We start from the raw sequence: 13,814 nt of genomic DNA on the forward strand, positions 1-13,814 counted from the left end.
TCCTTGTTGGAACTTTTATTTACTTGTTGGTATATCATTACATTACCTTGTTATATTAATGCATCTATATACTTGGTAAAGGGTGGAAGGCTCGGCCCCTCGCCTAGTGTTTTGTTTCACTCTTGCCGCCCAGTTTCCATCATATCGGTGTTATGTTCCTGGATTTTGCGTTCCTTACGCGGTTGGGTTATAATGGGAACCCCTTGATAGTTCGCCTTGATTAAAACTTTTCCAGCAATGCCCAACCTTGGTTTTACCATTTGCCACCTAGCCTCTTCTTCCCTTGGGTTTCCGGAGCCCAAGGGTCATCTTATTTAACCCCCCCGGGCCAGTGCTCCTCTGAGTGTTGGTCCGAACCAGGCAGCCTGCGTGGCCACCTCGGGGAAACTCGAGGGTTGGTTTTACTCGTAGCTTGACCTATCTGAGTGTGCCCTGAGAACGAGATATGTGCAGCTCCTATCGGGATTTGTCGGCACATTCGGGCGGTGTTGCTGGTCTTGTTTTAACCTGTCGAAGTGTCTTGAAGAACCGAGATACCGAGTCTGATTGGAACATCTTGGGAGGAGGTCTATTCCTTCGTTGACCGTGAGAGCTTGTCATGGGCTAAGTTGGGACTCCCCTGCAGGGATTTGAACTTTCGAAAGCCGTGCCCGCGTTTATGGGCAGATGGGAATTTGTTAATGTCCGGTTGTAGATAACTTGAACCTTAACTTAATTAAAATGAATCAACTGAGTGTGTTACCGTGATGGCCTCTTCTCGGCGGAGTCCGGGAACTGGACACGGTGTTGGAGTAATGCTTGCGCAGGTTGCTCTCTAGTTTCTCGCTCGCGCTTTGCCTCCTCTTCTCGCTCTCGTTTGCGAACAGGTTAGCCACCACATATGCTAGTCGCTTGCTGCAGCTCCACTTATATTTACCTTGCCTTACCTATAAGCTTAAATAGTCTTGATCACGAGGGTGCGAGATTGCTGAGTCCCTGTGGCTCATAGATTACTATTACACCAGATGCAGGGCCTGATGATTCCGCTCCAGGTGACGCATTTGAGCTCAAGTGGGAGTTCGACGAAGAATCTCAACGTTATTATGTTTCCTTTCCTGATGATCAGTAGTGGTGCCCAGTTGGGGGTGATCGGGACCGTGTCGCATGTTGGGTTCTCTTTTATTTTGGCACCGTAGTCGGGCCATGAGTGTTTGGATGATGTAATGTTATTTATGTATCTTGATTGACGTGGCGAGTGTAAGCCAACTATGTTATCTCCCCTCTATTATTTATTACATGGGATGTGTAAAGATTACCTTACTTGCGACATATGACTTCAATGCGATTATGTCTCTAAGTCGTGCCTCGACACGCGGGAGCTATAGTCGCATCGAGGGTGTTACAGACGGCTTCGGCACCATAGACGACGTAGAAGGGAGTGAAGCCGGTTGACTTGTTTGGAGTCGTGCGCAGACTCTAGAGCACGGCTGGCAGCTCGTCGAGCCAATAGCCAGCCGAGGGCTCCAGAGGCTCGATCAACCGAGGCTTGATGCCGGACAGGATGAGGCCGTTTGCTCGCTCCACTTGGCCATTTGACTGCGGGTGGGCGACGGACGCTAGGTCCAGTCGGATACCCTGTGTTGCACAGAAACGGGCCAAGGCGCCTTTGGCGAAATTTGTGTCGTTGTCAGTGATGATGTTGTGTGGTATGCCATACCGAATTGTGATATCGGAGATGAAAGTTACGGCAGTCGAACCGTTCAGCTTCTTGATTGGCTTTGTTTCTTTCCACTTGGTGAACTTGACCACTGCGACAAGTAAGTGAGTTAAACTACCTCATGCTGTTTTGAATGGTCCCACCATGTCTAGACCCCAAACTGCGAAAGGCCAGGCAATGGGGATGGTCTTGAGTGCAGAAGCTGGCTGGTGCGGCTTGGAGCTGAGCTTCTGACACCCTTCGCATCTTTGGACCGGCTCCTTGGCCTCTTCCAAGGCAGTTGGCTAGAAGAAACCGTGCCGAAAGGCTTTGGCGACGAGTGCTCTTGAAGCCGCATGGTGGCCGCACTCGCCTTGATGGATGTCTTTGAGAATCGCTTGGCCTTGCTCTGGCTCTACGCAGCGCTGGTAGACACCAGTGACGCTGCGCCTGACCAGCTCTCTGTTGACTATGGTGTAGGCTGCCGCCCGGTGTTGTATTTGCCGAGCTGAAGTTTCATCGGTCGGCAGCTCTTTGTTCACCAGGAATTTGAGGATGGGCTGGGCCCATGAGGGTGCTGCTATTTCTTCGACTGCCAGAACTGCGACTTGGACGAGGGCGGTTGGGCTGGGAGGCGGCAGGGTGGAGTCAATAGCCGCTTGCTGGGTTGTTGAAGTCCCCAGGCCGACTGGCGCGGTCCTTGGGCCGAGTTCTGGAGTCTTTGAGTCCGCCACCGCAGTCCCCGGGCCGGTTTTCGGTGTGGCAGCTTTGGGGTCTTCCGCCAAAATCCTCGTTCCGACTGCCGGAGCTCTGGAGTCGGATCCGACGTCTTCGGGAGGAGCTGGCACAAAAATGGAGTCTGATTCCGGTGAAGGCTTGATAGACGGCTTGAGGAGGCGTTGAAGGGCGACACCAGATGGTATTGCTTGGCGGGTAGAGCCAATTCGTGCCAATGCATCTGCTTGGTCGTTGTCATTCCTTGGCACATGGAGGAACTCGCACCCTTCGAAATACCCATTGATTTGCTGCACGAGGAAATGGTAGCTCGCCATGTTTGCATCTTTCGCGTCCCAATCGCCAGATGATTGCTGGACCACTAAGTTCGAGTCGCCATAACACAAGATCCGGCGGATGCCAAGCTCTTTGGCAAGCCGGAGCCCGTGAATGAGCGCCTCGTACTCGGTGATGTTATTGGAGGCGGCAAAGTGGATTTGCTGCGCATACTTGAGCTTGTCCCCTTTGGTAGAGGTGAGGATGACGTCGGCTCCCAAGCCAGTGCGCATCTTGGAGCCGTCGAAATGCATCCGCCAATGGGTGGAATCAGGTGCTGGAGGTAGGTACTGGGTCTCGGCCCAGTCGACGAGGAAGTCGGCCAGTGCTTGTGACTTGATGGCGGTGCGGGGCTGGTAGTGGGTGGTGTATGGAGCTAGCTCTATGGCCCACTTAGCCACTCGGCTAGAAGCATCTCAGCTACCAATGATCTCGGCAAGCGGGGCCGTGCAGACCACCGTGATTGGATGCTCTTGAAAGTAAGGCTTCAATTTGTTGGCAGCAAAGTGTACGCCATAGCACATCTTCTGGTAGTGGGGGTAGTTCTGCTTGGAGGTCGACACTACCTCGCTCAGGTAATATACCGGTCTCTAGACAGGCAGCGCCTTGCCTTCCTCCTTGCGCTCCACTACAATGACCGTGCTGACTACTCGGCTGGTGGCGGCGACGTACAGGAGCATAGGTTTCTTGGGAGTCGGGGCCGCCAGGATAGGTGGAGTAGTCAACATCTTCTTCAACTGGTGAAAAGCTTCGTCTGCCTTATGGTTCCACTTGAAAAAAAGTGGTCTTCTTCATGAGTTGGTACAAGGGGAGAGCTTTCTCGCCCAGCCGACTGATGAATTGGCTGATGGACGCCAAGCAGCCGATGAACTTCTGCACGTCCAGCAGTCGGCTGGGTACCTCCATTCTCTCAATGGCCTTGATCTTTACTGGGTTGCATTCTATGCCGCGTTCAGAGACCAGGAAGCCAAGGAGCTGGCCGGCTGGTACTCCAAAGACACACTTCTCGGGGTTGAGCTTGATCTGGAACCGGCGCAGGTTCTCAAAGGTCTCCTTGAGGTCTTCCAGCAGTGTCCCACGCTTTTCCGTCTTCACCACCACGTCATCCATGTAAACGTGGGCGTTCCTGCCGAGCTGCTTGAGGAGGCACTTCTGCATGCAACACTGAAAGGTGGCGCCGGCGTTCCTTAAGCCGAACGTCATGGTGAGGTAGCAAAAGGCACCAAACGGCGTGATGAAGGCGGTTTTCAGTCTGTCAGCCGAGTTTAGCTTGATCTGGTGATATCCTGAATATACATCCAAAAAACTCAACAGCTCGCATCCGGCTGTGGAGTCTATCACCTGATCGATTCTTGGTAAAGCAAATGGGTCCTTGGGGCAGGCCTTGTTGAGGCTCGTGTAGTCAATACACATTCGCCACTGCTTGTTCTTCTTTAGTACCAGGACCGGATTTGCTAGCCATTCTGGAAAGAATACTTCCATAGTGAAGTCGGCTGCTAGGAGTCAGGCTATTTCTTCTCCGACAACTCTTCTCTTCTCTTCTGATAAGCGACATAGGGGCTGTCTGACCGGCTTTGCATCAGATCGGACCTATAACTTGTGCTCGGCGAATTCCGTCGGTACACCTGGCATGTCTTTGGGGGACCATGCAAAGATGTCTCGATTCTCACGGAGGAAATCGACGAGCTCGCCTTCCTATTTGCTGTCGAGGTTTACACCTACGACGGCGTACCTTTTTGGGTGCTCCGGGTCCAAGGGTATCTTCTTAGTCTCTTTGGTCGTCTTGAACGAACCCTCAGTCTCCGACTCTTTTGGGTTGGGCGACACCTCAGGCTGCTTGCCGGCCATCGCCACAACTTGCTCAAGGAGTCGCTTCTCAGCCGCGATTACCAAGGACTTGGTCAGCCGACTGCTCTCTGCTGCGCAAGCAGACGACTTCCGGTAGTCACCAGCCACAGTCAGAATTCCCTTGTAACTAGGCATCTTCATCTTGAGGTAGGCGTAGTGGGGGACCACCATGAACTGGCCAAGGCAGGTCGGCCAAGCAGCGCATGGTATGGGCTCTCAAGATCCACCACCTCAAACCAAACGGGCTCTCTACGGAAGTGATCTTTGTCCCCAAAGAGGACGTCCATCAGGATCTTGCTGATTGGCGAGCAGGAAAGCCCAGGAACAATGCCATGGAACACAGTTCGGCTGTTCTGAAGCTATCTTTGCTTGATTCCTAACTTCTCCATGGTGTCCTTGTAAAGGATATTGATGCTGCTGCCCCGTCTATTAGAACTCGTGAGAAACGGGTGGCTCATCTGTCCATAGCAAAGGTGGCGTTCAGGACCAAAGCATAGGATCCCGGACTCGGCATCACTTCTGGGTGGTCAGCCCTGCTCCAGCTAATGGGCTTCTCAGACCAGTGCATGAACTCTGGCGTCTCCGATGCTACCACGTTCACCTCTTGTCGCTGCAGCCGCCTGCTGTGTCGATCATCAGCCACACTGGTGAACACCACATAGGATCCATGCTCTTCAGGGTATTCGTCTTGTACTGCGCCGACTAGCCTAACAGCCGGCTGCTATGGCGGAGGCGGAGGCGGCTGCCCAGCAGGCGGGGGAGGCAGGAGGCCGTCTCCCATGGCGATCCTGGTGAGCCAGTGGCACTTCTGGTTGGTGTGATTCGACGGCTTTGCGCCGCTGTGGAATTTGCAAGGTCCATCCAAGGTCTGCTCATAGGAGAAGGCCGGCAACCAGTTTGGCTTGCCGCCTTTCTGTCGCTTGGGCGGGGGCTGCTCTTTTGGCTGCTGGGCTTCAACGGTCATGACCTGCCGGCTGCTGGAAGCCGGCTGCGGGGCCTTGCGCTTGTTGTCGCCCTGCTGTTGTCGCCGGCCGGCATCTGCCGCCAGAGTTCTTGGAGCTTGAGAAGCCACTTTGCCAGTCGTGTTGATTTGAATTCTGCCTTCATGGAGGAGTCGGCCGTGGCGTACTTGTCCGCTATGATCAGCAGCTCGTCGAGGGTTTCTGGCTTGTCACAAAGGAGCTTGTGCTTGAGGAGGGTGCCTTCTCTGCACCCGGCCGTGAAGTACTCGATGGCCTGCACCTCGTGCACGCCCTCGCAGGAGTTCCGGAGCTCGGCCCAACGCGTGAGGTATTCGTGAGTCGACTCGTCGGGGCCTTGCACGCATAAGGAGAGCTGACGAGGCTTGGGAGGACGCTTCTACGTGCTAGTGAAGTTGCGGACGAATGCTTCGGTGAAGTCGACCCAGCTGTTGATGCTGCGGGGCTTTAGGCTGTTCAGCCACGTCCGAGCCGTGCCCTGGAGCATGAGCGGAACGTACTTTACGGCAACACGCTTGTTGCCGTTTGCTATGCTGACAGCCGTGGAGTAGTCGACTAGCCAGTCTTCCGGCTTCACGGAGCCGGTATACTTGGGCGTGTCTCTTGGGAGTGTGAACCCTCTGGGAAAGGGTTCGTCCTGAATGCGGGGCCCGAAACAAGGTGGACCCAGCTCGTCTTCTTCCTCCAGCGCTAAGGATCGGTGGAGTCGGTCGATCCGGTGGCGGGCATCATTCTCTCCAACTCCCTCTCGGCGGCCAAGGCGGTCACCGAGAGTCGGATGGTCAACTGGCGGCAGGGAGACTCGCCTCTCCTTGCAGGGAGGGGGAGGCGGATAGTCGTCCCGTCGTTCCACTGCTCTTGGGCGGCCGTCTCGGTCGCGCTCTATGGTAATGCGAGTCCGACTGTGGCTGACAGTCGGCTCCTTGTCTCTTCTTCCTCGGGCGCCGCTAGTCGGCGTCCGAGACGTCGCGCCTTGATCTCGGTGAAGGTCGTCGATGGGCCGTTGAGGCGCCTCCGCACGGCAGTCGGCCTTGTTCTGTATGGCAGCCACGTCAAGAAGCCGCTGGACTCGCTCCATCATGAGGCGGTGTTCTTCGCTCTCGAAATTGTCTCGCTCATCCGCCGCTGCCTGGGTGGCTCGGATGTTCTCCGCTGGTGTAGCGTACACAGGGCGGCTTGCCCCAAACAGGTTGGCGATGGCTACGCCACGCTGCCGGACTGTGCCAAGGCGGCTGGGCCCCGTCGGGGCCGGCGAGCCGCCGATGGCACGATCCATCTCCCGCTGATAGGCTTCTGACAAGCGCCTCATGCTGGCCAGCTTCTTTGCGCCTTCAACGAGCTGAAGGCGGCGCGCCTCCAACGTCTCAGCGTCAGCGTCTTCCGGAATAGGTGCAGTTAGGTCTTGCAGCGCCGGGCCGAGCGAGTAGTGCGCTCCTCCGCCAGGGAGCTTGTCATGACTGATGACCAGCACCTCGGTGACGGTGCTTCCGTTGCTCTCTGCGTGGGGGAGAGGTGCGTCGTAGACAACCACATTGGTGGGGAACGCGTCGAGCGACGCGGTGTCAGAGTCGACCAGCATCGGGTCGGTGGAGCCTACGGACTCCAAGTCTACGGCAGGCTCGCCGGAAACATGGAGTTGATCGAGGAGGACCGCGAGGAGGTTCTCGGGGCCACCCGTGCCTGCGTTGGATGCAGGTTCATTAGAGAGGCGGACCTCGTCGACGAGTTCGGCCAAGGAGCTGACCGCGCAGGCGTTCTCGACGCTGCTTAGCGCGTCGGCGCAAACTCCATCTGGCGTGCCTGGCTGGCTGCGCTCTCCAGGGAGGAAAAGAGTTCCCGTCCAGAACAGATCTCCGGACGGCGGTGCACCAGGCCCCACGGTGGGCGCCAAATGCTGGGCGTTTGGTGCAACATATGCCAACGGATGGCTTATCATGGTGGGGACGAGTAGAATGTCGCCGGTGCCTAGAAACGGGATGAGGCGAAGACATGCACGCTGGCGAATCTTACCCAGCTTCAGGGCTCTCCGGGGAGATAATACCCCTACTGCTTCTCTGCGGGGTCTCCGCATGATCACTATGGCCAAAGTGTTTACACGGTTGCTCCTTGAGCTATTTTCTGGTGGTAGGAGAGGGCAAGGCTAGCTCTCTCCCTTCTATATGATCTGGTCTAGAGCTAATGGGTTCCAACCCTTTACATGGGTGCCCTGGGGGGTTTATATAGGCCTACCCCCTAGGAGTACAATGGTAATCCGGCTGGGCGCGGGCCCAGCCATCAGTGTCTCTGGCCTTCGTCTTCTCTGCCGACCGCTGGAGCCCGCCGACTGGCGGGCCCCGCCGACTAGCCGGGTATGGAGCCGACAGCCCGCGTCAGCCGCTGGCGGGTCTTGCCGGCTGCTGATTACTATAGCCGTGCCTCTGATGACGCGGGCTTGATTATGAGGTCATGGAAACAGCCCCGCCGCCCGGCGGGCGATCACTGTTGCCTCTCCCCATCACATCTTGATTAATGGCGCGTGGGCCCCGGGGGAGGGCTCGGCCGACTCCCCTGGGCCGACTCCCGACGGGTTCGACTGGTGGTTCTCCTGCCGTCTCCCGAGGTCTCACTGATTGGTGGGGCCTGCTGCCTCCAGGCCATACAGACAAGCCGTCGTGGGTGCAGGATTCGGCCCTGCGGTGCTGGTGTCAGGGCCGGCATGGCAACAGTGCCACGCCTGTCGTGGATTTGTCACGGCAGATGTCCTAGTGAAAGGACTTAGTCGTGGAGCCATCGCCACGGGTTTACTTGAAGGGGTTAAAGCGGACACAAAGACACGAGGGTTTTATACTAGTTCGGCCCCTTCGATGAAGGTAAAAGCCTACGTCTAGTTGTGATGGAATTGATATGATCTCGATGGCTAGGGAGCAAACAAGCTTCACCTAGGCTCGAGTTGTGGTTGTCTCTCCTGAACCGCCGCCGGGCCGTCCCCTTATATACATGGGTGACGCCCGTCGGTCCATAGAGTCCCAACCGGTTCATATTCGTATCCCGGTTGGTATCTCTCTATTCCTAACTTACAATACAAGTTATACATCAGGTCGGTTTACGGCTACAGATTCTAAACCGACTATAGGCCTTGGGCCTTCATCTGCTTATACCACTAATGAAGTTAATCCGGCCCAAGTAGGCCGGTTTACTCCTAGTGGTAATATCCCCAACATTAGGCCCCAGATTTATTTGAACTGGTTCATGTCAATCCTTCACACAATCTTGCATCTTAGATATCTTCTGGTAATTGGTAAACCTTCATGTCATCATCATTTTCGGTTGCTGTAAACCGGCATGATGTCATCAGTTTTGGTTACTATAAACCGGCATGACGTCATCATGAAAATTATAACGCCCTCTTAATAATAGCTCCTAGATCCGCGCGCTTGACCTAGCTCGGTTGCCTTATAAATAAGACCGAAGGGTCATTTCTTTCCTTTCTCCTTCGTCTCTTCTTCTTCTTCTTCCTCACGTCGCCGGCTTTGGAGCTCCGCCACCGCCGTCGACCTCTGCCTCGCCTCAGGCCGCTGCATCAACCTGAACGTACCAGAGTATTGTGGCACCTTCCCGCATCTTCTCCGTTCCCGGTAAGCTTTTTCCTCTTCTTAACCTAGATCCGTTCTTAGGGTTTCGTGTTCGTGCTGTGTTCATCACGCGCTCATATCTGTTCTCTGATCTTGAATGAATCCGCGAACTCTTGCTGTGTTCAGTAGCGATCCCTAAGCATCCGCTTGCAACTTCTCATCTAATCCCATAGATCTCCCGCACATAATCGCTCAATGGTTCACTTCTGTTTCCGCCTTACTCTTCGAAATATTTCCTGTTTTGTGAGCTTGCTGTAGATCCGCGGCTGTAACTCGATTTTGTGAAACTTGTTTCTGCATACACAATTACCCATAGCTTCAATTGCTTCCGACGCCTAGATCAGGCGGTTTAACTTTACCATAGAAAAAACTGCTAAACCGGTATCTATCATTAGTCCCCTGATTGAACCGCCAGAATCCATTTGACGCCGCATTGTAGAAAACCGGTTTATAGGTACGGCCGCCGGTTTATCGTAGTTAGATTAACACCTTTTTTATCCGGCATGTCCTTGAACTGGATTACCTATTTCTTGTAGATCTCGTCATGGAAAAACAAGTGTATGAGTGCAACTGGGTTCCCTCTCGCGTCACAGAATCACAGTTGGACGATCTAGTCCTGATCGGCGCTTTGGATAGTAAAGATACGATCCACTGGAGGGTTCCTGGAGATGAATGTCCTCCTACGCCCCAGGAAGGAGAGGTCGTGGTCTTCGCAGATCATATGGCCCGGGGCTTCAAACCGCCCGGCTCTAAATTTTATCGGGATGTGTTAGCCAACTTTCAACTCCGTCCACAGGATATTGGCCCCAACTCCGTCACCAATCTATGTCACTTTCAAGTACTTTCTGAGGCATACCTTCAAGAGGAGCCTTCAGTCGAGTTATTTAGAGATCTCTTTCATCTGAACCACCGTACTGAATTAACTGACGGCCCTAATACCGAACTGGGCGGTATGGCCATTCAGAAAAGGAAAGAAATCACCTATCCCCACGTCAAACTCCATACTCACCCCAAGGAGTGGAACGCAACTTGGTTTTATTGCAAGGATACCTCCCCTGACAATGAAAATCCCTTGCCTGGCTTCCGTCCGGAACGGCTCAACAACACTCACCCTTTTCCACAAAGGCTAAGCGCCAAGGAGAGAATTAAATATGCTCCTCAACTGTCCAAGCTCCGGGCCTTCATGGCCAATGGTTTAACAGGAATAGACCTTGCACGCTGCTGGATATCATGGAGCATTTTGCCTCTAAGCCGACGCCCCAATTTGATGTGCAAGTATACTGATAGTGTTGATGACCCACTCCGACACACTAAAATCCAACTCCCTGATGATGAAGTCACAAAATCTGTGAAAAAGATGCTGAATGAACCGGAGCACCTCTGTGCTCAAACCGGTCTGCCTCCTTACTGCACCACCAACAAACCGCCAGCGGTAATATTTTAATTGCTCTATTGTTGAACCGGTTACTGTTTTATATGTTTAACATTTAATTACTGCTGATATAGGGCGATAATCCGTTTTGGAGCAAGAAACTTCCTCAAGACAAAACGGAGAAGGCAGGACGGCCAACCCGGCCCAAGCCCAAGGTTATCAAGAAACCAGCTCATAAGAGAAAAACCACCGCTTCATCTGACCCAGCCATTGATGATGATGTGGGTAATCCGGATCTTGAGGTAGAACTTGATTCACTTGGCTTGCTTTTTACACGCCTTATTGATGATAATGCTTGTCAGGATGACGCTGAAGCCAGCAATGCGGGTTTCGTTGAGGTAACCATTCTCTCTTCCGATTCAGAAATCTTGCCTTTGCCAAAATTTCGCCGGGCAAACCGGAAAGTTAAATTTTCTCATCCTCTTGCTTATCTGGATTCCCAATTTCTTATGAAGACCCAGCAACACGAAGCTCGCCGCACAACCCAGCACAGTGGCCAGGTAGTTACCTCTACCGGTTTACCAAACAGTCCGGTTCGAAAACGCCGCTCCGAGGTCTCCGACCTTTTTATTGATTTAAATCGTAAAGCGGGTTTCTTCCGTCAACCTCTTAATCCATCCGACTCCGATTATCAGGCCACTTCTCATTCATCGTCTGGTGAATCGTCAGCCACTCAGCTACCACCTTTGAAAACAGTTGCTGGGTAAGTTAAACTGAACATATGCTTCCAGTATACCGCATAATGGCTTATGCTTTTCCTTGACTTTTTGTTTTCTTTCAGGGCTAAACCGAAACCAAGCAAGAAGGTCCGCCTGGATAAAGCGTCTAAAGAAGATGTAGCCCCAGAATATGACCAAGCGCCGGATCGTGAAATGTTTACTTCTGAAGATATCCCCAATGATCCTCCTTTGCAGGACGACGTTATTCCCGAAGAAGGGCTTGTTAATACTCCAGCCTCTGCCGATCCCCCTGCCAGCTCCATCCAGATTGAGAAATCCCACACTCCTGCTGACCAAACGGCCGCACCAACACAAACTGGCGAGTCCAAAGATGATGATGTTGTGATTACCGGTGTGTGCCGCTCTGAACCCGGGAATCCTGTCACCCTTACCAAGCATACCATCAAAGAGGATTTTTCCGCTTTGAACAAAGGAAAATGGGATGTTGAACTAGAGACATATGCTGCTCTGAGTGCCCAAGATCTTTACTCCAGCTATTTAAACCGGCTTTACACTAGCCGTGACTGTGAAGCTGGCCTGGTCAAAATGATGAGGGATAAATTTGAGGTAACTTACTTTTTTTTGCTGCCATTACCTCCATCCTTCTAGCCCCCAAGGGCCGGTTTGTAACGTTGGTCAAACCGGGACTTGATCCTGAACATTCTTGAAACCGATCGGTATAGCCCGCAAGAACCGGTCTAACTTAACATAAGTAAACCGGGACTTCAATAGAGAACTGTCCTTAGAACATAACTTGATCAAATAGCCATTAGCCCCCAAGTGCCAAGTTGAATACTTGTATTGAGCTTGGGACTTTGTGATCGAGTAATATATAAAAATTGAAGGTGCATTAGCCCCCAAGTATCAGGCATATAACTTTGTTATGTGGTTGATACTTCAACTCCTTGGATCGCCTGTGCAAAGCTTAAACGCTGTCTGTGTGCAGGCTGAGGTGAAAATCAAGGAGGACCGAGTTGCCGATTTGCAAGAGGCCTTGAAAACCCAGCAAGCTGAAATAGATAAGGCAAAGCAAGAATTAATCAGCGCTATGAGCACTGCTGAACGACTGAAAGAAGGCTTCAAGAAAGAGCGGGCTGACTAGGCCACTGAGAAGGCCGGTTTAACCAAAAGAGCGGAAAATGCTGAAGCTGCCCTTAAACCGGTGGTGGATGAACTGACGGCCGTACAGCGGCAAATACACTCCATGACTGCTGCAATCTTTAGTAAGCTCCTTGTAACTTCTGTGATAATTTGAACCTGCTGTAGCGTAAATCCGGTTTGAGACCATTCCAATCTTGTTGTAGGCACACGTATTGGGCACTTAGGAAATGATGTGCGGAAGAAATTAAAAGCTGCCTACACCTTGGTGGAACAATTATATACCGGAGCCCAACGGATCATCACCACAGCTTCTCACAACAACCCGGCACCCTCTTTAATCCAGGACACTCTTAGCAAGTTGTCAATGCTTCCAGCCCGGATTGAAGAGCTGAAAAATCCGCTGCCCGAACCGGAGCCATCAATGCCTTAATCCGGGCAAAGGCATGGGTACCAGATTTTGATCCTGTGGAAGCAGCTCAAGGCTATCCCAGCCTGAAAGAAGATGGCTCTGAATTCAAAGAAGAGGATTTAAGGGCAATAAACCGTGCAGTGCGCCCTCTGGCTTGCCAGCTAGCTGAAGAGGCAGATTTGACGCATTATCAAGCGCAATATAACGAGCAAAACAAGCGAGTGCCTGCCCCAACTGTTGAAGCGGAGAATCTGATCCCTCCAATCCGTAAGCACACTTATGCCCCTGATATTGAACCGTCCTCCCTGATCCATGAAGAGGCTGTTTTCCAAGCTTTAATGGGAATCGACTGGACCACTGTTGATTTCCAGCCAATGGGTAGAGATGAGGAAGCTGAAGCGGCGGAGGATGAGGAGCAGGCTTGAACCAGAAAACTGGTTTGGAAAGCTGTTTGTGACATCTTCCGGAAAGAACAATGATCTTATTTGGGTACCGTGCTGCCCTGTAATAGGATAGTTAATGCTTCTAACTGGAATATGCCTTCGTGCATAAGTACTGAAGCTTTCGTTTGAAGAACTCCAATTCATATTTCCTGCAATCAGAAAAATTTGAACTTCGGTGGCGGTTATACCGCCAGCCGGTTTATGATCCTGATATGTGTATCAGTAATATAACAAATATATGATACATAAATACCTGCCATGTTTGGGTATGAAGCTGGCTTAGCCAAGCCTGAAGCGGCGGTTTTATAAACCATTACCGTCGAAAGAAAAAAGGTGGGAGAAAATAGCTCCCGTATAAATCGTACTGAATCAATACGAGCCCCCTTGTTACTCCATGATGTTAACAGGAAAAAGGTAAACCGGGCATACTCCTCCGGATTAAAAGGGGAATCAAACCCATCGGCTGAATCGGAAAAAAGGTGTTTGTCAACATAAAAGAAACCCGACAAAAACAAAGAAAAAAACAAACCATGAAAATAACATGGA

Source organism: Triticum dicoccoides, chromosome 7A (genome assembly GCF_002162155.2).
Source record: "Triticum dicoccoides isolate Atlit2015 ecotype Zavitan chromosome 7A, WEW_v2.0, whole genome shotgun sequence".
NCBI lineage: Eukaryota > Viridiplantae > Streptophyta > Magnoliopsida > Poales > Poaceae > Triticum > Triticum dicoccoides.